This window comes from Cibotium barometz, chromosome 26 (genome assembly GCF_041138505.1).
Source record: "Cibotium barometz isolate CiBa-2024 chromosome 26, ASM4113850v1, whole genome shotgun sequence".
NCBI classification, from domain to species: Eukaryota; Viridiplantae; Streptophyta; class Polypodiopsida; order Cyatheales; family Cibotiaceae; genus Cibotium; species Cibotium barometz.
This window is the reverse complement of record NC_141071.1, coordinates 11370290-11396308: the sequence shown is the minus strand read 5'-3', so window position 1 is coordinate 11396308 and position 26019 is coordinate 11370290.

Here is a 26019-nt window from a genome sequence, read left to right as displayed (position 1 = left end):
AAATTATCCCCAGTTTGCGAGATGAGGGCATCTCGCATTTTTCAAGTGGGAGAGAATGTAAGATTCCTCCCCAGCCTCTCAAAATGTCCAGCATCTTTCCCTGTAATCAATCCCTCTTAAGAAATATAAAAGACTTGTTTCTAACTGTTTTAACCTAAAGAGAGAAAATATTCAGATTTTTAATATTTTTGGATAGAAAATTATCTCATCTTATTAAAATAAGTTCCCCTGAAACAGAAATTCAAAAAGAACTTTCCAATGTGCAATTGGAATTAATTGGAAATGGGTATAAAGGACCTTAGCCTAAGGGTCTAGATTTTCAGAAATTTTTGGATTATGGTCCAATTAAGGTTCCTATGGGCCAATAGCATCAATCCATGTGTAGGGAGGAGATAAATCCAATTTTGTAAAAGAAGATACCCAAAAATGAGTAAATGCTCACATAAGATGAAGAGTTGAAAATGTACAAGGTTTATTAGTAAAAAACTACGAGCAATATTAAAAATATGAGATATTTTGGGTATAATGATTTCATATTGACACTATGTAAGGAAGGGGAGTTCTTTAAAGGAGGTGCATATTTCACATAAGATGAAGAGTTGAAAATGTACAAGGTTTATTAGTAAAAAACTATGAGCAATATTAAAAATATGAGATATTTTGGGTATAATGATTTCATATTGACACTATGTAAGGAAGGGGAGTTCTTTAAAGGAGGTGCATATTTCACATAAGATGAAGAGTTGAAAATGTACAAGGTTTATTAGTAAAAAACTATGAGCAATATTAAAAATATGAGATATTTTGGGTATAATGATTCTATTTTGACACATATGTAAGGAAGGGGAGTTCTTTAAAGGAGGTGCATATTTCACATGCTTGAATGAGTTTTAAACTCATAAAAATTGAGATATTTCATCTCTCCTCTCTCCTCGTTCAAGTCTAGTTCCAAAAAGTTAGCTTAACTGACCTAAAAATGGTCAAAAATTGACCAAACTGATTTGGAAAATTCTAGAATCAGTTTGTTTGGTTAGGAGCTCAATTTTTCCTATAAATAGAAGCCCACCCCTTGTTGAAAAATATATAGTGTTTATGCATCGTTACTCTACTCCACCTAAGCCAAGAACTATGAATTCATTAATACTTTATTAGTTTTTGGCACTTCCCTCTTTCTTCGATCCCCATTGGTGGCTCCATCAACATACTAAACCAATTGATTGGTTGGGGGCCTCTACCGTGAACAAAGAATCAAGGAAATTGTAAGGTAAATGGTGAATTTTGAATCTTTTCTATAAATTCTCAATGTTTCTCTCTTCTCAACCCCTCTCAAGCTTGAGAAGCTTAATTGAAATGGTTTTTGAATGCTGTTGAGGTTAATTGATTAATGATAGTTAGGAATTACATAAAATTGATGAATGCTATTGAAGTTAATTGATTAATGATAGTTAAGAATTATATAAATTTTTATTTATGCTTAATTCAAATGGTTTTTTATGTAATTTCTCTCTCTCACTCAAGAAATGGTCATACTCATGACCCATTCTCAATCCAAATGAAGCTTTTCATAAAGCTTTTCCTTAATCCAAGATTAATCTATGCTTGAGGTCAAATTAATGGCTTTTTTCTATGCTTTTAGTTTATGTATATTGATGATTCAATCCATTATGGATTAACGATCCAATTAGAGTTCATTCTATTTATTTCCTTAATGATAAGCTTTATCCCTTAGAAAATTTGAGATTTATCAGTCATAGCAGTGGAGCTATGGCAAAATTTTTATAAAAATTATGCATAAAATAATTTCATTCAAAGCTTGAAAAGAGGACTTCCTACCATATTCTAGGAATTATCATCCTAGATTAATTGAAAGATATTCATTGTAATCATAGAGAAATTGATTTTTATATTATGCATAATTGATTTTCATGCATAGAAGTATGTATAAAGGATAATTCTTTTTATATTAAAAGTGTTACTCTTATCATTTTTAATTTTCATGCATAGAAGTATGCATAAAGAAATTTTTTTTATATCAAAAGTGTTACTTTTATCATTTTTAATTTTCATGCATAGAAGTATGCATAAAGGATAATTTTTTTATATCAAAAGTGTTACTTTTAACATTTTTAATTTTCATGCATAAGTTTTGCAAGGGAAACTCTGCCCAAATTTTTCAAAATCTGTGATCTTTGCCATTGGCGTTGTACATCATGTCTTCGTCGCATTCAGAGCGCGAACTGTACATCATGTCTTCGTCGCATTCACAGCGCGAATTGTACAACATCAAGAAGTTCGATGGTACGAACTTCTCGCTCTGGAAAGAGCAGATTCAGGATGTGCTCATTCAGAAGAAACAGTTGAAGCCCTTGAAGGGGATAACTGCTAAGCCTGCAGATATGGATGCAGAGGATTGGAATGAGTTGGATGCCTTAGAAAGTCTACTGTCAGACTTCATCTTGCTGAGTCAGTGTACTTTACAGTGGTAAATGAGAAGACCATGCATGAGCTGTGGATGAAGCTATGTGCCACATATGAGAAAGAGACTGCCTCCAACAAAGTCTATCTCATGGAACGGTTATTTGAGTTGCATATGAAAGAGGATGGATCCATTGCATCGCACCTAAACAAATTCAATATCATCTTCAATCAGCTTCAAGCACAGAAGCTGAATTTTGATGCGGAGATGAAGGCGATATTTCTCTTATGTTCATTGCCATCATCATGGGATACTTTCCGCACTGCTATCAGTAACTCTGCACCTGGTGGAGTACTGAACTTTGATGATGTTGTGGTGGGTAGCTTGCTTGTAGAAGAGATCAGAAAGAAGTCTGTAGATCATGGCAAGCAAGATGCAGCTCTCAATGTTGACCGTGGTAGACGGCAGTTCAGGGGGAAGTCTACAGAAAGAGGCAGGTCACGCAGTAAGTCACGCAGTTGCAAGGATATTGAGTGCCATCATTGTGGCAAGAAGGGGCACATCAAGCGTGACTGTTATGCATGGAAAAGAGAGCAAAAAGAGAAGAAAAAGGATGCAAAGAAGAATGACGACGGACCAAAAGATGATGATAGGAAAGGGAAAGCAAAGATTGAGGAAATCAATGCAGTCACCACTGATAGTAGTGACACTGAGATACCTCTCATGTCATGCCTACCTGTAGAAGCGCTTACTACATCCGATGATGGATATTCTCAGGATTGGATCCTAGATTTAGGTGCTTCATTTCATGTCACTTCCCATAGGGATTGGTTCAACACCTATGATAGTGGAATTCATGGCTGTGTTCATCTTGGAAACAACTATGCATGTGACATAGTGGGAGCACGGGACATTAAGTTCTCATTTGCAAATGGTTCGTCATTTACTCTGAAGAATGTACATCATGTACCCAAACTGACTAAGAGTCTTATATCGGCTGGTCAGTTGGATGATAATGGTTATCATACTATTTTTGGATCTCAGAGTTGGAAGATTCAAAAGGGTCTATGGTTTTGGCGAGAGGTGCCAAATGTGGGACGCTGTATCCCTTGCATGTATCAGGTGTTTCTGATAATGTTGTTGTTGCTATAACCGAGCAGCCAAGCACTTCTTTGTGGCATGGCCGGTTGGGCCATATGAGCCAGAATGGAATGAAAAGCTTATGCCATTTGGGTTATGTGCCGAGTTTAAGCGTTTCTGATTTTGAATTTTGTGAACATTGTGTGTATGGCAAGCAGTCTAAATCAGCCCACAAGCAGCAAGCTAAGAAAGAGCTTGACAAGTTGGATTTGGTTCATTCAGATGTATGTGGTCCTATGCCTACTCGATCATTAGGAGGGGCTGAATATTTTGTCACATTCATTGACGATGCAACCAGGAAAGTTTGGGCTTATCCTATGGCTCGTAAGAGTGATGCATTCAATGTGTTTTAGAAATGGTTGGCTTTGGTTGAGAATCAGTCAGATGGAAAGCTTAAATGCTTGTGGAGTGATAATGGTGGAGAATATGTCTCTGATGAGTTTCGACGTTTCTGTGACACATGTGGCATAAAGAGGGAGCTTACCACTCCTCGTACTCCAACTGAGAATGAAGTTGCAGAGAGAATGAACCGGACTATTCAGGAGAGGATGCAGTGTATGCTTTCTCATGCTAGCTTGTCAGGTGGATTTTGGGCTAAAGCATTGAAGACTGCAGTGCATGTGACAAATAGATCACCGAATAAGAATTTGGATCATGGCGTTCCTGAACAGGCATGGAGTGGCAAGAAGCCCTCTTACAATCACTTACGCATATTTGGGTGTGAGGCATTTGCACGTGCCAAAAGAGCTTCGGAAGAAGCTAGATCCGAAATCTAAGAAATGCATCTTTTTGGGTTATGGTGAAAGTGGAGAGATGGGATATCGTCTCTGGGATCCAGAAGGCAAGAAGATCATACGCAACCATGATGTGGTCTTCAATGAGAAGAAGGTGCATAAGACACCCATCAAACATGTGGAAATGCGCAGAGTCACCTTTCATTCATGCACCAAATGTGGATCAAATGGTACAGCCAGGTACTCCCAGTGGTTCATAACAAAGGGCAGATGATAGTTCATCAATTGGTGGACGTGATGAGCAAGATATGGCTGATTTGCATGATGGACAACAAGTTGACATGCCTTTGAGACGGTCAACCAGAATCTCTAGACCGCCAGATAGATTTGTGCCAGGCGGCGCAGACTATGTTATGTTGACTGATTGCGGAGAACCGTCATGCTACAAAGAGGCTATGCTTCATGATGACAAGCGCAAGTGGGAGCTTCCTATGCAGTCAAAGATGGATTCACTCAGAAAAAATGATACGTGGGATCTTGTTTCTTTGCCTAGAGAGAAGCATGCGCTCCCATGCAAGTGGGTGTTCAAGATGAAAGTCACAGGTGATGCAGTGCCTAAGTATAAGGCGCGATTAGTTGCCAAGGGATTCAAGCAGGAAAAGGGTGTGGACTTTGATGAGATCTTCTCGCCAGTCGTGAAGATGACTACACTCAGATGTGTGCTTGGCTTGGTAGCTAAAGATGACATGGAGTTAAAGCAGACGTATGTCAAGACTGCATTTCTTCATGGTGACTTGCATGAGGACATCTACATGCAGCAGCCTGAGGGCTTTGTGCAAAAAGGCAGAGAGAAGCTGGTATGTAAGCTTAAGAAGAGCCTATATGGTCTTAAGCAGGCACCCAAGGAATGGTATCACAAGTTTGATGCATTCATGAGATCTCAACATTTTAGGCAGAGTGAATCAGATCATTGTCTTTACACCAAGAAGGCCGCAGATGGTAGTCTAGTTATACTCATTCTATATGTGGATGATATGCTACTTGCTAGTAGGAATAGCTATGAGCTAGATGGTATTCAGGCCAAGTTGCATGAAGCATTTGACATGAAGGACTTGGGAGATGCAGGACACATTTTGGGCATGCGCATTACGCGTGACAGAACGCAAGGACTCTTATGGTTATCCCAGAAAGAGTATGTCGGAGCGTTTCAATATGGAAGGGGGGAAGGCATTGAGCACTCCTCTTCCTCCATATGTGAAACTCAGCCAAAAAGATTGTCCGAAGTCACATGGTGAGAAGGCCGAGATGGCTAAGGTTCCTTATGCATCAGCAGTTTTGGCAGTTTGATGTATGCTATGATAGCTACGAGGCCCGACATTGCATTTGCAGTGGGAGTTGTTAGTAGGTACATGGAAAATCCAGGCGCAAGAAGCATTGGGAGGCAGTGAAGGGTTTGATGCGTTACTTGTGAGGTACGCAAGAGATGTGCATATGTTTGGTAGACGAGATGCATGTGTATTGGGCTACACAGATGTAGGTCACGCTGACACGAGGAGGTCTACTTCTGGCTATGTGTTTACCTTTGCTGGAGGTGCAGTGTCATGGATGTCACGTGCACAGAAGTGTGTTTCACTTTCTACCACAGAGGCTGAGTATATTGCAGCCACCCACAGAGACATGCAAGGAAGCCATTTGGCTTAGTCGGCTAGTGGGAGATTTGGGAGTTACAGTTGATACTCTTGTGTTGCATAGTGATAGTATGAGTGCTATACAGTTGGCACGAAATCCGATCTTTCATGCAAAGACCAAGCACATAGAGGTCAAGTATCATTTCATCAAAGAGATACTTGAGGACAAGCGGCTTGAGTATCCTGCAGACCTTCTGACGAAGGGTTTAGCATCTGAGAGATTCGCATGTCTCAGAGAGATGATGGGCATTGGGGTGAGCACTATTCTCGCATGTACCACTCTTGCTTAGAGCCACATTGGCCTTTAAGTGGGAGGTTGTTGGGGGTAAAGGCCCCTGTATATGGGTATTTAGCCCATTATATATAAATGAAAGAAAAGAAAGATAAGGTAGTATTTGCTACCACCAAAATACGAGTCGTCTCCTCCTGCTTCCGCTCTATCTCTCGGTCTCACACGTCTGCATACTCAACCACTCTAGTTCTTTAGCCTTGCATTTTATGTCTACTGGATTCATTTTAACGACATACACAACTTGCCTCTTCTGAGCCCTTTAATAATTTAGAAGCCTTGACTAATTGTAGCATTGATCCGAAAATTCCAATTCCTTGAACTTTATTCCTGTGAAGGTCTAGGAAAGAGATGGTTCCTATGTGACAATGAATGTCAGCCTTATTCTTTTGGAGCCAATCCATTCCAAGGATTCCATCATAGATTCCCAAGGGTAGGACTCTGAACTGGCACTCTGTTACGTTCCCATCTAGACTAAACTAAATAAGGTCAGTTTCAAGGTATGTGAAAAGAGTCTTTCCACTAGCCAATTCCACTTGCATAGGTCTCCCTGATTTTTGATTTAGGACTAATTTACGTAGACATCCTGGGAAAATAAAAGAATGAGTGCTACCTGAATCAATCAAAAGCTTGAATTTCTTACCCTGGTACTCTGTTGGAGTCTAGAGGACTGAGAATTGATGGTTATTTCCCTGATGCTCTATTGCTGCATAGATTTGTCCTTTCTCTTCCTCCACTTCTTCAGCAATAGTGACAGCTCTGGCTGCTCTGCAGTCTGAGGCGGAACTCTCTCTCTTCCTCCACTTCTTCAGCAATAGTGACAGCTCTGGCTGCTCTGCAGTCTGAGGCGAAACTCTCTCTCTTTGGTTATTCCAATTATGGGAGGGAGTTCAAAGACTGCTTTGCATAGAGGCTGCAAGCTGAGCTGGCACTCTTCTGGGGTTACCTTGATTCTGGCACGGGGGACCCTGATTGGACTGATACAAAGGAGTCTGAGGTGGAACTCTCTCTCTTTGGTTATTCCAATTATGGGAGGGAGTTCAAAGACTGCTTTGCATAGAGGCTGCAAGCTGAGCTGGCACTCTTCTAGGGTTACCCTGATTCTGGCACGGGGGACCCTGATTGGACTAATACAAAGGAGTGTCTTTGAATTCTGGGATTGTGGCTTCCTTGGCCCACAGAAGGAGATGGGCAATCCTTGAGCTGGTGCCCAAACCCCTGACATCCGAAGCATCTGTTCTCGCTTCAAAGCTCTTCCCTTTGCATTCTTGAGAGAGTCGGAGTTCCTGAGAATGTACTTCGAGGGAAAGGTCTTCCTTCATTCCTGAAGCTTCCTATCTCTAGATTCTGGTTGGGACCTTGGTGTCTCTTTGCAGGTGGAAGGTTGGAAGAATTCCCTGATGTCTGAAATCTTTTGAAGGATGAGGGAGCTGGCTCTGGCAGGACTTTCACAACAATGAAGGCTTTGGCAAAGTCCTTTGCCATTCTAATAGCTTCAACCATGGATACTGGCTTGGCATTTTTTACCAGTGTGTCTCTAAGGGTTTGTTCATTCCCCGAATGAACCTGGCCACCATGAGTTGCTCTACATCTAGAGGTGGTGAATATTTGAGTAGAAGAGCGAATGCCTGGTGACATTCTTTGATGGTTTTGCTCCCCTATTTTAGTTCTAAAAATTCATTCATTTTGGTTTCTAAAAACCTGGGGGGACAAAATCTCTTCCTCAAATAGGTTTTAAGGTCGTTCCAAGATTGAGTATTTCTGTCCAGATGGTTTGTGTCACAATGGTTTCTCCATGCCACCCTGATTGTTTCCACAATTTTTAGCTTGGCAAGAGCCATTTTGCTTCTCTCATTGTAGCCTGTGACGTCAAAATATTCTTCCATAACTTCCACCCATTTCTCCACAGCCTCGCCTAGGTTCTCCCCTATCCTTTGAAGGGTCATGGCTGAGTTCTGTGGTCAAGCTCTTCATCTTCAGAGAGAGGGTTTGGCTGATGGCCACGGTTTCCTCATCTTATGATTCTGCCAAAAATGATATATTATTAAATTTTTATTTTGATATCGTCCACGAGATCCTAAGACTTAAGAGGTTTTAAAAACATTTTCTTAAACAAGATAAATGATCTTATTGGAGATCTATGACATATGTCTGGTAACAGATTTTTCTTTATCAGCTCGTCCATAAACAATCACTTACACAACAGGGAATTTTAAAAGTTGCAATATGTTCATAGAGCATCTCGGCTCCAAAAATCAAATTCTCCTCGGGAGACGCATAAGACGGCGGTACTGGGCCATAGCCATGCCCTGATACAAACATTCCCTTACTGCCAAGGGAGCTACTATCTTCTCATTATGAATAAAGCGACTAAGGAGTTTGTAGATTTGGCATGAAAGTCTGAAATTTCGAGGCATTGAGTGATATAAATTAACACCATGTATCACCTTCAGCTTCATCAGAATCATTTTCAATGAGATATTCTGCCTCAGCATCGCACGCTGGTCGCAAGAGGCATGGACATACTGCCCTGCAAACCACTTGTGCTACCGTCTCTCTGCTAGGTTAAGAAAATATAGATCCTCGAAATGGCGTGCGAGTCTGACTTGGCTCGTTCGAGTTGTAACGGAAGAGATGAGATGCTCGAAGAGCGAACGTAGTCATGTCTTGTGACTGGGTGAGGTCGGGAACACCAGATAAGTATGGAACCTCCATCTATAAAAATAATTTCTTTGATTAAAAATTCTTCATTAAAAAAGCTTACAGAATGAAAATACAATATGAAAATGCTTTTTTCTGAGTTTTTATTATCAATTTTTGATAAGAATTCGCTTATCCTTATTAGCTTTCAGCAAAGCTCTGCCAGCTATGAGATCCCATTGTCCCCTCCCGTGGTACCCTATCGGCAACAAAAGCGGCGTTGGCCTCCCGCGTGGGGCGGGGATCCACACTCAGGGCCTCACTCGCGGATGTCTGGGACAAGAGGCTAGCCCGGGAAGTTCCTCCAAAACCAGGCCCAGAAAAACTCCCCTTGCCGGGAAGGCACGGGAGATTCCGCCATAGGAAAATCTTCTAACGGGGAATTATTCTAACGAGTCAAAGTCTTAACTAGTTAAACTGATCTGATCAAACCTGAAGTCACATGGTTAGATCAAGAAGAGAATTGCACTTGGTCCATGGAATCACCTCTTTTTTCCTCATTTACGAGGCACAACCACTGATCCCCTCCCACCACTAATCCCCTCCCACCCACAGAACAAGGTCTTCTCAAGATTTAATCTAGTTAATGTAACTAATCGTATCTATTGTTTCACAGGAATCCTCCAGCCCATGGGTTAGCCAACCACCCGACCATTGTATTGGTGGGATTCCTTTATAAAGATTTAATTGTGTTTTTGCCCGGGTACCCCATCCGACCCATGGGTTAGCCAACCACCCGACCACTGTATTGGTGGGATTCCTTTATAAAGATTTGATTGTGTTTTTGCCCGGGTACCGAGGAAAAGAGTTCCCAGGCCCGCTAGCCGCCAGCGATTCATGCAAAAATTAAGGTAGGCATACCATGTACACACCCAATATGAAATTTATAACAAATTCGATTGTCTTTAAAACAATCCTTCAATAGAAATCGTAATATTTTTTATCATCATTTTTCAAAATTTCGAGTCCATTGTATTACAAAATGTGTCGTCTAGACTCTTCGTTGAAGACCAGCTGGCCAACCAACGATATCCAGTATCAAAATTTGGTTCCCAAAAATCTTTCCTTTTAGTCCATCCGAAATCTTCCCCAATGTACGCATGGGTGTCCTAGCAACACGAGCCCATGCATCGCCTGGTCAGAACCCTCTAGGATCCTCCTTAGGTGTCCTAGCACTTCACTCAGGGACTGCTTCGCGCACCATTTTAACCATACTACCGAGGCTGGTCAAGACCTCGGCACGCTTTGCCACGAGCGACGTCCCTTGATGACTCCCCCCGCCAGCTGTTCCAACGAACCTCCTCTTAGTAAAACATATGCCAAATGCTTCCTCTAGCATTCTGGCGGCGTAAAATAGTCATTTGAATGAAAAACAGAGGTTCCAATGCAAGTAAAATTCCCAGTTTGAGATTGGTTCTACAAAACCCTTTTCTCCATAATTCCCGGTTTCATAATGAGGATCCTTGATCTCTCATGAGGGTAATCTACCATCATTTTGTCTGTTTGTCCAACTAGATTCTTGGTGAGTTCGGTCAAAGGAAAAACTAGTTTAGTTCCGATAGTTTATTCTTTGCGTTTAGGGACTGGAATTGGTTCACGAAGTTTTTGCTTGATTCAGATCGAGAGATGGACAAGTAGGTTTACTGTCCGTGCCTCTCGTAGTCTAACCAAATTCATTCGGTTTAGTTCTAATAAGAATTCCCTTCAGACAAACATCTAGTTTTGGGTAAATATCAATTTAGTGATTTTACCAATTAAAATATCCAAGATATTCTTTTTACCACATAATTTCTCGACCTTAATTCATTAGGTAGAGATCAAAATATCCTATTATTTTTTAGTTTAAGACTCTTCCACACTTGTGAAATAGGTGCCTCCTTGAAGGCCCCCCTTTTCCTTACCAAGGTGTCAAAAATGAATGATTACTCTAAAATATCTCATTTTTTTAGTAATATTTCATAATTTTTAAGTAATAATTCTTGTACTCAGTCAACTCTTCATCTTATGTGGACATTTACTCATTTTTGGGTATTTTCTTTTATTCATTGGATTTATCTCATCCCAACACTTGGATTAATCTTATTGGTCCATAGGAACCTTAATTGGACCATAATCTAAAAGTTTTCAGAAAATCTTGACCCTTAGGCTAAGGTCTTCTAAATTATTTTTAATTAATTCTAATTACATCTTGGAAAATCTATTTTGATTTTCTATTTCAGAGAAACATATTTTTGATATTTATAGAATTTATATATCCAAAAATATCTCAATATTGAATTACCACTCTCTAGAAGTTTTTATCTCACTAGGCAAAATAAGGAAAAATAATATTTTCTTGTATATTCAGAAACAGGGAATGATTACAGGGTAAAGAAGTAAAGGCTTAATCATTATTTAGGCTGAGGAGAAATCTTACAAATACCCTTAGCCTTCATCCATTCCAATTTCATGACATTCTAAGCTCAAGCTTTCTATAAGAATTCTAATGATTGATCAATCATCAGAAAAAAGTTAATCTTTATGCTTAATTAGAATGCTTTTTATGTATGTCTCTCTCTCTCTCTCTCTCTCCCAAAAGAATAGTCATTCCTATGACTAATTCTTTAGCAAATGATTACTTCTCATTGATAAATTCTTAATTCAAAATCAATCTCTAAGCTTGTTAAGCTAGAGGTTAAGAAAATGGCTTTTTATGCTTTTATGCTAATAAAATTATGGTAAACTTATGATTTAATTCCATAATTTGGATATAAGTCTAAGGATAGTTATTCTATCATAATTTTATTACAAAGTCTTATTCTTTCTAGAAATATTAAAAATTATCAGTAATAGTAGGGCGAAGCTATGGTAAAATTTTTAGAAATTAATACATAACTCATTTTTATGCTAAAAGAGGACTTCCTACCATATTCTAGGATTGGACATCCTATGCTAAAAGAATGATTTTCATCAAATTCATGGGAAACTAATCTTTAGTGTTTATGCATAAATAATTAATTAAAGAAAAGAGAAATTTTTGATAATTTTATTTTTATGCAAAAAGAGGAATTCCCATGATAACGGAGATCCATGTAGTTAAATGGAAAAAGAGAAATTTTGGTATATTAAAATAATGAATATTTTTATTTAAAGAGAAATTTTAGGTAAATTTATTTTATGTATGAAAAATTTTAATGATAAAAGAGGAATTCCCATGACAATTGGAATTCAATCATTTAAATGGTAAAAGTGAAATTCTTGGCATATTTGAAATAATGGATATTTTTATTAAAGAAAGGAGAAATTTTAGATAAATTTATTTTATGATAAAAGAGGAATTCCCATGACAATTAGAATTCAATCATTTAAATGCAAAAAGAGAAATTTCCATGATATTTGAGATCCAAGAAATTAAATAAAAAAAGAGAAATTTTTAGCATACTTTAAATTATGAGTATTTATCAAAAGTGGAATTTTGAGCATTATTGGGAAATATGGGTAGAATTGATTTTTCTAAATCCCATGAATCTTTACTCAAAAGAAGAATATTGAATATATTTCACTTGAGAAATTTGAGAAAGAATATGAAAATATCCATCAAGAAAAAGTACCTTTAATTAGGCCAAGCAATTGGCATAAATTTAGAAAAAGTCCCATCAGTGTCGAAAGTAGAAAATGTTACTAAATGTGAATAGATGTGAATACAATGTGATAAGATGTGAATGCAATGTGATCAGATGTGAATACAATGTGAATAAGATGAGAATACGATGTGATAAGATGTGAATGCAATGTGATCAGATGTGAATGCAATGTGATAGGATGTGAGTGGATGTGATAAGATGTGAGTGGATGTGATAAGATGTGAATGTGATGTAAATGGATATGGATGTGAAGAGATGTGGATGGGATGTGATGTGATGTAAATGGATGTGGATGGGATGTGATGTGATGTAAATGGATGTGGGTGTGGATGTGAAGAGATGTAAATGGGATGTGATGTGATGTAAATAGATGTGGATGTGAATGTGATGAGATAAGATTGAGATGTGATGATATGTGAAAGGAAGTGATGTGATGTAAATGGATGAGAATGAGATGTGGACGTGATATAATGTGGATGCAATGTATGTGATGTGATGTGGATATAATAAATGAGATGGATGTGAATGGATGCGATGAGATGTGAATGGATGACATGTGATGTGATGTGGATGGGATGTATGTGATGTGATGTGGATGTAATGAATGAGATGGATGTGAATGGATGCGATGAGATGTGAATGGATGACATGTGATGTGATGTAAATAGATGTGAATGGATGTGAATGTGATGTGATGTGATGTAAATAGATGTGAATGGATGAGATGTGATGTGATGTGAAATGGATGTGATGTGAATCAGGATAGATGTGAATGGATGAGATGTAATGTGAATGGATGTGATGTGATGTGATATGGATATGGGTAGATGTGAATGGATGAGATGTGATGAGGATAGATGTAATGAGATGTGACTAGATGAGAATGGATGAAGGACGATGGGAATACATATAATTGGATGTGGATTAAGCAATGAGAATTGATGTAGAAGAATGTGGAATAACGAGAAATGATGTGGAACAATGTGGAAAGATGAGAGTTCATTAGAAACTGTATTTATGACCTATTTTTAAATGACTATTTTATGTCAAGAATGCTGGGAAAGCATTTTGACCATCTTGTGAATGAGATCGTGGAGACCAAATTGATAAAGTTGCAATAGCTAACGGAGAGTCAACGGAGGACGTCTCGCGTAGCAAGGTTGGCCGAGGTCTTGACTAGCCTCGGTTCAATTTAAATGGTGAGCTTCCGGTACGGTGGGTGAGGGACCAAGGAAGCGGCCTATGAGTGAAGCGCTGGGTGACCTGTGAAGGATCCTAGAGGGTGCTGACTATACGGTGCTCGGGCTCTGAGTCGAAGATACCCACGCGTGCCTCGAGGAAGAAAATGGAACATGGTGTTAGAGTTGTTTTCTAAACTCGGGCATGGATCTGGTTGATTGACCTTGCTGGTTCTCAACGGATGAGTCCATGGCTCGAGGAAGAAAATGGAACATGGTGTTAGAGTTGTTTTCTAAACTCGGGCATGGATCTGGTTGATTGACCTTGCTGGTTCTCAACGGATGAGTCCATGGCTCTTTTATATGGATCTGTTGGTTGATCTTGCTGATCTTCAACAGAGAGTCCATCTGGAAAAGTGAATATATTTTCGGGTACTATGAGCTAGGAACTATTGAAAAGGCCCCTGAGTGAACAGGTGGTGAGCGTTCTAGTTGCCAATGATGCCATAGGTACACCAATGAAGGAATGATTGGAAATTAGAATTCAAGCTAGATATTTTGGAGGATTATGATAAGTGATACTATGGTTTCATTAAAAGATTGTTTTAAAGATAGCTGAATCTGTGCAAACGGCAATTTCATATTGGGTGTGTAAGTGGTGTGACTATCTTGAACTTTGCTTGAAGTGCCAGCTAGGGGGCCTGGGAACTCTTTTCCCTGGTACCCGAGGCAAAACATAACCAAATTCCTAAATGGATCCTATCACTACACTGGTTGGGATTAGGCTGGACTGATGGATCCCTAAAATGAGACTCAATTCTGTTATGGTACGATAGATGAATTAAATCCCGGATAGTCTTTGTTCTATGGAAAAGAATCAACGGCTCTGCCTTTCGATGAGGAAAAAAGCGTTGGTCTCTATGATCCAAGTACAAGTCTTTTCCTAGATCTAACCATGTGACTTATGGGTTTGGTCAAATCAGTTTGGTTAGGCTCTTGACTGTGTTAGAATAAAAATATCCTGGAGGAATCGCCTGTGCTTTCTAGGCGAGGGAAGTTTTTTTTGGATTCAGTTTTGGAAGAATCGAGGGATTAGTCTCTTGTCCGGATATCCATGGGGTGAGGCCCCAAGTAAGAGGCTTTGCCTTGCGCAAGAAGTGCTACTTCCACTGCTAGCACCCCCGAATTCGTTGCGCGGAGGGGGTAGGGATCTTTCAATGTGTCATAGCTTCTTAGATTCCCATGTAGCCTCGAGGAATGGAAATTGGAGCTTGGTCTATGGTGTAGCCGTATGTAGGATCGGCCAAGCTTAATAGTGGCATCTCCATCTTGCTTAGGGCAGGACCCCATGCATTCCTCATCCCATTTTGTGTCACAAGATATCTAAAAGATCCCTGCCCCCTCCGTGCAATGAATTCGGGGGTGCTAGCAAAGGAAGTAGCACTTATTGCACGGGGCAGGGCCTCTCACTCGGGGCCTCACTCATGGATATCCGGACAAGAGACTAATCTCGTGGTTTTTCCAAAAGTGAACCTGGAAAAACTTCCCTCATCCGCAAAGCACAGGCAATTCCTCCATGATATTTTTATTCTAACGTAGTCAAGGCCATCACTAACCAAATTGATCCGATCGAACTTGTAAGTCACTTGGTCATATCAAGGAAGAAACTTGCACTTGGATCATAGAGACCAACGCTTTTTTCCTCATCGAGAGGCACAGCCGTTCATTCTTTTCCATAGAACAATTACTATCCGAGATTTACTTCATCTATCGTACCATAACGGAATTAAGTCTCATTTTAGGGATCCATCAGTCCAACCTAACCCCATCCAGTCCCATGGGTTAGCCAACCGCCCAACCACTGTAGTGATGGGATCCAATTAGGAATTTGGTTAGGTTTTGTCCTGGGTACTAGGGAAAAGAGTTCCCAGGCCCCCTAGCCGGTGCTTCATGCAAACTTCATGATAGTCACACCACTTACACACCCAATATGAAATTGCCTCTTTCACATATTCAACTGCATTTACATCTTATCACATCCCATTTACATCTTATCACATCCATTCACATCCCATTTACATCTTATCACATCCATTCACATCCTATCGCATCCCATTTACATCTTATCACATCCATTCATATCCATTCACATCCTATTGCATCCCATCTAGTCGTTTTTTCTACTTCGATACTGATAATGGGACTTTTTCTAAATTTACATCTTATCACATCCATTCACATCCTATCGCATCCCATCTAGTAGTTTTTTCTACTTCGATACTGATAATGAGAAAAAGAACCTAGATAAAGGTTCTTTTTCTCGACGACTATTTCCATATTCTTTCTCAATTTCTCAAATGAATTATATTCAATATTTCTCTTTTGAATAAAAGAATTCATGGGATTTACAAAAATAAATTCTACCCATATTTTCACTTTTGATCATAAATTGAGTTATACTAAAAATTTCTCTTTTTCCCATTTAATTTCTTGGACCTCAAATATCATGGGAATTCCTCTTTTACATTTAAATATTTTCATTCCAATGTCATGGGAATTCCTCTTTTATCATAAAATAAATCTATCTAAAATTCCTCTTTTCTTTAATAAAAATATTTAGTATTCCAATTATACCAAGAATTCTTCTTTTTCCATTTAAATGATTGAATTCCAAATATGATGGGAATTCTTCTTTCATCATTTAAATTTATACATGCATAAAATAATTTTAACTAAAATTTCTCTTAAAATTTACATAAAAATATCCATTAATTCCATTATGCTAGAAATTCCACTTTTCTCATTTAAGTGATTTAATTCCAAATATGGTGGGAATTCCTCTTTCATCATTTAAATTTGTCTATGTATAGAAAAATAAATTTTACTAAATTTTCTCTTAAAAATTAAATAAAAATATCCATTAATTTCATTATACTAGAAATTTCACTTTTCTCATTTAAATGATTGAATTCCAAATATGGTGAGAATTTCTCTTTCATCATTTAAATTTATTTATGCATAAAAATAAATTTAACTAAAATTCTTCTTTAATAAAATATCCATTATTTTGGTATTCCAATTTTTCTCTTTCTCCATTGGAATACATGGACTTCCATTCTCATGGGAATTTCACTTTTATCCATAAAAAATGAATTACTAGAAATTTCTCTTTTTCTTAATTAACTATTTATGCATAAACATTAAAAATTAAAATTTCCATGGTTATGATGAGAATTATTTAATTAACCTAGGATGACTAATCCTAGAATATGGTAGGAAGTCCTCTTTTCATATTATGTATGAAAATGATTTATGTGTTAATTTTCTAAAAAAAAATTCATAGCTTCGCTACTATTACTGATAATTCTCAATAATTTTGAAAAGCATAAGGTTTAGTAATACAATATGATAGAATAACTATCATTTGGATCAATATCCAATTATGGACTTGATTCTTAAGTTTATCATAATTTAAGTAATATAAAAGCATTAAAAAGCCACTTCTTTGGTCTCTAATTTTGACAAGCATATAGTTTACTTTTAAAATTAAGAATTTCTCCATGAGAAGCATCATTTGAATTTAGAATTGGTCATAGAGATATGACCATTCTTTGGGGGAGAAAGAGATATGCTTAAAAAATATTTTAATTTAAGCATAAATGGAAACTTTATGTGATTTATCACTAAAATTCATTAGAGAGCTTTATTTGCATTAAAGAATCATTCAATTGAATACTTCTCAAGATTGAGAGGGTTTGAGAAGTGTAAAACAATTAGAGATTAAGAAAAAGACCATAAAGTCACACTTTACCGCTTATTTTGCTTGATTCTTTAGTCTAAGGAGAGGCCCCCAACCAATCAATTGGTTTAGTATGTTGATGAAGACTCCAAGGAAGGTTGAAGAGAGAGAGAAGCTCCAATCTCTCCAATTTGTAGAGGATTTTTAGAGGATAATAGAAAATATGCTTATTTTAAAGTAATATTGGCATGGTCTAGTTTACAGATGAGAATACAAAAGAATGAGGGTCTATTTATAGATGAGGGAAGTCACTAACTGAGTCCAACTAAGTTCTAGAATTTTCCAGCTTCAGTTTGGCTGAATTTGGAGAAGATTTGGACCAGTTTGGCTGAATTTGGAGAAGATTTGGACCAGTTTGGCTCCCTTTTTGATTTGGTTTGATCCAAGAGAGAGGAGAGATAAAAATATCTTATTATTTTTTAGTTTAAAACTCCTCCACACATGTGAAATAGGCACCTCCTTGAAGGCTCCCCCTTTCCTTATTACCAAGGTGTCAAAATGGTATGATTACTCTAAAATATCTCATTTTTTTAGTAATATTTTATAATTTTTAACTAATCAATCCGGTACTCAGTCAACTCTTCATCTTATGTGGGCATTTACTCATTTTTGGGTGTTTTCTTTTATTCATTGGATTTATCTCATCCCAACACTTGGATTAATCTTATTGGTCCATAAGAACCTTAATTGGACCATAATCTAAAATTTTCAGAAAATCTTGACCCTTAGGCTAAGGTTTTTTTTGAATCATTTTTAATTAATTCCAATTGCACCTTGGAAAATTTATTTTGATTTTCTATTTCAGGGAAACATATTTTTGATATTTGTAGAATTCATATATCCAAAAATATCTCAATATTGATTTACCACTCTCTAGAAATTTTTATCTTACTAGACAAAACAAGGAAAAATAATATTTTCTTGTATTCAGAAACAGGGAATGATTACAAGGTATTGAGGTAAAGGCTTATTCATTATTCAGGTTGAGGAGGAATCTTACATCCTCTCCCACTTGAAAAACGTGAGATGTCCTCATCTTGTAGGTGGAGTATGATCTCTTTCATCTTCTTCTTCTTCTTCTTCTTCTTCAATTTCTTCCAGCGTTACTGCCTTGGAAGTGGACGCGGTCTATTTGGGAACATCTCTCTTCAACTTCCCCTACGGAGGTCTTGCATTACTTTGGATTGAAATTGCGGGTTGGTTAGAGGGTCTACCTCTGGGATTTCCCTTATTTTGGCGGAAAGGAACTTGATTACTCTGGAAGGAAGAAGCTAGAGTCTAGAATCTTGGTCCCTCATTTTCCCACCCCGAAAACCTTGATCCAAAAGGAGTTGGGCAATCCATACTGCGATGTCCAAATCCTTGACAGTTATAGCATTTCACTTCTTTGTTCAAGGGGGTGGAACTTTTGAAGTTGAATTCTAGGGGATTGAGTTCCAAGAAAGGGGCCTTTCTTCCATTCTTGAACTTTCCATACTCAGAGCTTGACCTTGTTATCTCTTAGGTGGTGGAAGGTTGGAATCACCTTCTAGAGCTAGAAATCTTTTGAAAGATGATGGTGCTGGCTTTGGCGGGACCTTGACATCAAAGGCCTTGGTGAAATCCTTTGCCATCCGCACTGCTTCAGCCATGGAAACTGGCTTGGCATTCTTCACTAGGATATTCAAAGGTTTGTTCAGTCCCCGAATGAACTTGGTCATCAGTTGTTCTTCATCTAGCGATGGTGAGTATTTGAGCAGGAGAGCGAATGCTTGGTGATACACTTCAATAGTTTTGGTCCCCTAGGTTAACTCTAGGAACTCGTTCATCTTGGTTTCCAAAAAGCCGGGAGGACAGAATCTCTTCCTTAGGTAAATTTTGAGAGCATTCCATGTCTGAGTTTTCGATCCAGATGGTTTGTCTCGCAGTGGTTTCTCCATGCCACTCTGGTTGTTTCTACTATCTTCAGCCTTGCAAGAGCCATTTTGCTCTTCTCATTGTACCCTGTGACATCGAATTACTCTTCCATTGCTTTGATCCACTTCTCCACAGCCTCACCCAAGTTTTTCCCTTCACCCTTGAAAGGTCCAGGCTGCAATCTATGAAGAGTTTTACGAACGCCCAAGTCGAGCTCTTCCTCATCGAGTTGGGGGTTATCATTTCTACCATGATGACCTTGATCCATGACCCTATCAATACGAAAATTCTTGTTAAGTCCCTTTATTTATAGTTCAAATCCGACTTTAGATCCAACTGATTCTAGGGTTCTTTAGATTGGTCAGTCCTCATAGAATCCTGGGATGAAGATCCCTTCTAACAAAATAACATACAGAACTCATTATCAGAGAATAATTTATTCATATTCTTAACACAGTAATGGTCCATCAGACCGAAAATTTCATTTGAACATTCTTCCACGAGAATTTCAGTTATGCAAATTTTTAATTTGTCATTCCTTAACTTGATCCACCGGGTCAAGTGTTAACAGTAGCAATCTGTTAGCACAAACTACTAATCTCATTGGGATTTGTTGAAGTCATAATCATCATTCTAGTTATTATCATCAACACTGGGATTCGTCCCATTCATCCTCATTGTGGCTTTGTTCAACTTATCACTATTCAACCCAAATTCAGGAATCATCATTTTTCAATCAGAATCCAAATCAACTCATCAATTCTCAACCGGAATTTTAAAATCATATCAACCACATTCGAATTTATCAACTTGATAGCATTTTTGCTTATAATTTCAAGGTCTTAGATTTACTCGTATATACTGCAAGTAAAGAGCTACAGTTATACCCTCGGTATATGCGGGTAGTCATGGTCCTTGGAATTATAAGGTAAATACCATCATGTCTGGGTCCCTCAAGCAAGTCAGGGATTCTATACAATTGCGGTACTTCTTTCATCTGAAGACCCAATTACGTATTTATGAATCTTCATTTTATGAATATCAATTTGTATGAATTTCATCACACAATTCTAACCTTTTACTGCTACTTCATAAATTTTTGACATTTTTGGCTTCTCGCTGCCAATTTGCTCTGATACCAGCTGAAAGATCCCTGCCCCTCTGCGCAACAAATTCGGGGGTGCTAGTAGAAGAAGTAGCACTTATTGTGCAGGGCAAGGCCTCTCACTCGGGGCCTTGCCCGGATATCCGGACAAGAGACTAATCCCTCGGTTCTTCCAAAAGCGAACCCGAAAAAACTTCCCTCACCCGCAAAGCACGGGCGATTCCTCCAGGGTATTTTTATTCTAACGTAGTCGAGGTCATCATCACTGACCAAACTAATCCGACCGAACCTGTAAGTCACTTGGTCAGATCAAGGAAGAAACTTGCACTTGGATCATAGAGACCAACGCTTTTTTCCTCATCGAGGAGACACAGCCGTTGATTCTTTTCCATAGAACAATTACTATCCAGGATTTACTTCATCTATCGTACCATAACAGAATTGAGTCTCATTTTAGGGATCCATCAGTCCAGCCTAACCCCATCCAGTCCCATGGGTTAGCCAACCACCCAACCACTATAGTGATAGGATCCAATTAGGAATTTGGTTAGGTTTTGTCCCGGGTACTAGGAAAAAGAGTTCTCAGGTCCCCTAGCCGGCGCTTCATGTAAACTTAAAGATAGTCACACCACTTACACACCTAATATGAAATTACCTGTTTCACATATTCAACTGCCTTTAAAACAATCTATTAATGAAGCCATAATATCACCTAATATGAAATTTCCTGTTTCACATATTTAACTGCCTTTAAAACAATCTATTAATGAAACCATAATATCACTGATCATAATCATTCAAAATATCTAGTTGAATTCTCAATCATTCCTTCATCGGTGTACCTATGGCATCATTGGTAACTAGAACGCTCACCACCTGTCCACTCAGGGGTCTTTTCGATAGTTCTTAGCTCATAGTACCCGGACAATATATTCACTTATAAAAATCCAGATGGACTTTCCCTTGAAGATCAGCAAGATCAACCAACATATCCATATAAAAGAGCTATGGACTCATCCGTTGAGGACCAACAAGGTCAATCAACCAGATCCATGCCCGAATTCAGAAAACAACTCTTACTCCTTGTTCCAATATCTTCCTCGATGCACGCGTGGGTATCTTCCGCGACCTAGAGCCCAAGCACCGTATGGTCAGCACCCTCTAGGATCCTTCGTAGGTCATTGACTTTGCTATGCGAAACGTCCTCCGTTGTGTGACTCTCCATCAGCTATTGCAACTTTATCAGTTAGGTCCACGACCTCATTCACAAGACGGTCAAAAATGCTTCCCCAGCATTCTTGACATAAAATAGTCATTTAAAAATAGGTCATAAATACAGTTTCTATAACGAACTCTCATCTTTCATGATTGTTCCACATCAATCCACATTACTTAATCCAGTTCCAATCATATGTATTCCCATTGTCCTTCATCCATTCTCATTTAATCAGATCATTTTCCATCTCATCACATCTTTCCACATTTGTACTCATCACATCTCATCCACTCGCATCTACCTATATCCACATCTCATCACATCACATTCATTCACATCTCATCCACTCATATCTACCTCGATCCACATCACATCACATCCATTTCACCTCACATCTCATTCGTTCACATCTATCCCGATTCACATCCCATCACATCTCATCCATTCACATCTCATCACATCTCATCCATTCACATCACATCTCATTCATCCACATCTATCCCGATTCGCATCACATCACATCACATATCATCCATTCACATCTCTCACTTCACATCCACATATATTCATATCACATCACATCTCTTTATATCACATCACATCTCAGCCATTCACATCCCATATCATTCATTCACATCCCGATTCAGATGACCTCACATCTCATCCACATCTACATCACATTCAGATCCACATCCCTTTACATTACACCACATCTCATCCACATCTACATCACATTCACATCCCTTTACATCACATTCACATCCACATCCACATCCCTTTACATCATATTCACATCCACATCTCTTTACATCACATCACATTCATTCATATACACATCCATATCCATTCTTTCACATACACATCCACATCCATTCTTTCACATATATATCCACATCCATTCTTTCACATACACATCCACATCCGTTTACTTCACATCTCATCCACATTCATTTTCATTACACCACATCCTATCACATCCCATTTACATCTTATCACATCCATTCACATCCTATCACATCCATTCACATCCTATCGCATCCCATTTAGTAGCTTTTTCTACTTCGATACTGATAATGGCTTTTTCTAAATTTCTGCCAAATTGCTCGGCCTACATAAAGGTTCTTTTTCTCGACGACTATTTTCATATTCTTTCTTAATTTCTCAAATGAATTATATTCAATATTCCTCTTTTGAATAAAAGAATTCATGGGATTTATAAAAATCAATTCTAGCCATATATTCACTTTTGATCATAAATTGAATTATACTAAAAAATTCTCTTTTTTTCATTTAATTTCTTGGACCTCAAATATCATGGGAATTCCTCTTTTTACATTTAATTATTTGCATTCCAATGTCATGGGAATTTCTCTTTTATCATAAAATAAATCTATCTAAAATTCCTCTTTTCTTTAATAAAAATATTCAATATTCCAATTATACCATGAATTCTTCTTTTTCCATTCAAATGATTGAATTCCAAATATGATGGAAATTCCTCTTTCATCATTTAAATTTATACATGCATAAAATAATTTTAACTAAAGTTTCTCTTAAAACTTACATAAAAATATCCATTAATTCTATTATGCTAGAAATTCCACTTTTCACATTTAAATGATTGAATTCCAAATATGGTGGAAATTCCTCTTTCATCATTTAAATTTATCTATGCATAAAAAATAAATTTAACTAAATTTTCTCTTAAAAATCAAATACAAATCTCCATTAATTCCATTATACTAGAAATTCCACTTTTCTCATTTAAATGATTGAATTGCAAATATGGTGGAAATTCCTCTTTTATCATTTAAATTTATTTATGCATAAAACTAAATTTAACTAAATTTTCTCTTAAAAATTAAATAAAAATCTCCATTATACTAGAAGATCCACTTTTCTCATTTAAATGATTGAATTCCAAATATGGTGGAAATTCCTCTTTCATCATTTAAATTTATTTATGCATAAAAATATCGGCTCTATGACCCTGAGGCAAAGAAGATCGTATAGTGAGCTGTGATGTGGTATTCTAGAAACAACCACGTTGGATGGAGGAGGAGCTTCCTTCTTCTTCATCATGCAAAAAGGAAATCACCAAAGCAACACGACCTCCACATGCAGCACGGGCTTCCTAGCATTTTGGCCATGGAAATAGAGAGGGGGTTAGTAGAAATAACACTACCAGCACTAACTTAGCTAGCACAAAGGCTAATTCCCTAAGTGATACAGACAACTTTTTTTTTTCAAAAAGGAGACTTCTATTAAGTATGAAAAATTTTACAAAATGGAGATTTCACACCAACCCAAGCAAGACCCAAGTTCATGTTGCGATAGAGCACCAAGGTGAAAATCAACAATTTTCAATGATCCAGACACCAGCATCTCATCATGGTAAACATTGTTAATTGTTGATTGATTTTGGAAGTACTCCTTCATTTCTTTCACCAAAGTGCATCATAAAATTAGATCTTAATCAAAATCCATCAAGGAGATGGTCATTAAGCTAGCTAGTGGCAAGGAAGTAATTTCCCACCACACCATAGGGGATCTAGAGTTTGATCTTGATGGTAAGCCAACCAACTGCTACTTCCATGTGATGGCCCTAGGAACTTATGATGATATTCTTGGAATGGATTGGCTAAAAGAAAAAAAGGTAGACCCAACTTACAGCTAGTAAAGGGTAGTAAGTTACTAAAGGGTCTCTGGAAAAATCAAAAGGTGTTTGTAGTAAATATCTACAAGGTAGAGAAGGATGCTATAGGGAATGAACCTAATTGGCTACAAGATTACAAAGATCTTTTTCCAGAGGAGCTTACCCAAATGTCTCCACAAAAGGAAATAGATCATGAGATTGAGCTTATTCATGGAGCTCAATCGGTGGCAAAAAGAGCATATAAAATGTCAGTCCCAAAATTAATAGAACTCAAGGAACAAGTCCGACTGATGCAACTGATGCTAGAACAAGGATTCATTAGGCCGAGTGTATTGCCTTAGGGAGCCCCAGTCCTATCTCAGAAGAAAAAGGATGAAACCTTATGGTTATGCATTGATTATAGGGGCCTAAATCAACTCACCGCCATGAAGAATAAATATCCAATTCCTAGGATCGATGAACTTCTAGATTGACTTAACGGAACCCAAGTCTTCACAAAGATTGATTTAAAATCTAGGTACTATCAGATTAGATGCAAGGAGGAAGACATCCCAAAGATAGCATTCAACTCCTGATATGGGCATTACGAATACACTGTGATGCCGTTTGGATTGACTAATTCCCCAGCAACATTTAACAGGCTCACGTAAGATATATTTAGGAAGCGGCTTGACAATCATGTCTTGGTGTTCTTTGATGATATTCTGATCTACTCTAAGGATGAGAAAGAGCATGAAGCCCAAGTTAGAGAAGTTCTAAAAATTCTAAGAGAACACCAACTCTTTACTAAAAAAAGTAAGTGTACCTTCCTTTTACAGACAAAATTAAATATTTGGGATTCATTGTCTCCAAGGATGGAGTTTCAATAGATCCAGCAAAGGTACAAGATATAATGGAATGGCCTCAACCATCCAACATCAAGGAGATTCAAGGATTTCTTGGGATTACAGGGTGGTACCGTATCTTTATTCGGATTATGCAAAGATAGCTATACCTTTAACCAAATTACTTAAAAAGAATACAAAAATAGTTTGGAACAAGGAGCATCAACAAAGTTTTGATAAACTCAAGGTGGCTCTCACAACTGCACCCATCCTTTAACTGCCAAATTTTGATGCAGATTTTGAAGTGATCATGGATGCCAGTGGTTTGGCTATTGGTGTACTCACCCAAGAAGGGAAAGTAGTAGCTTACACTTCAAGGAAACTCAAGGATTATGAGAGAAACTATGCTACTCATAATCTAGAACTTTTGGCTGTAATTTATGCTCTTAAGTTAAGGCAACACTACCTACTAGGTAGAAGGTTCATGCTTGTTAAAATATACAAGTGAATAGGGTGTGTGCGGGAACAAGCCCTTGGCAAGAGGCTGTAAAAGAGAGAAACTATGAGAAGGGAAAGCAATAGCTTACACTTCAAGGAAACTCAAGGATTATGAGAGAAACTATGCTACTCATAATCTAGAACTTTTGGCTGTAATTTATGCTCTTAAGTTAAGGCAACACTCTCTACTAGGTAGAAGGTTCATGCTTGTTAAAATATACAAGTGAATAGGGTGTGTGCGGGAACAAGCCCTTGGC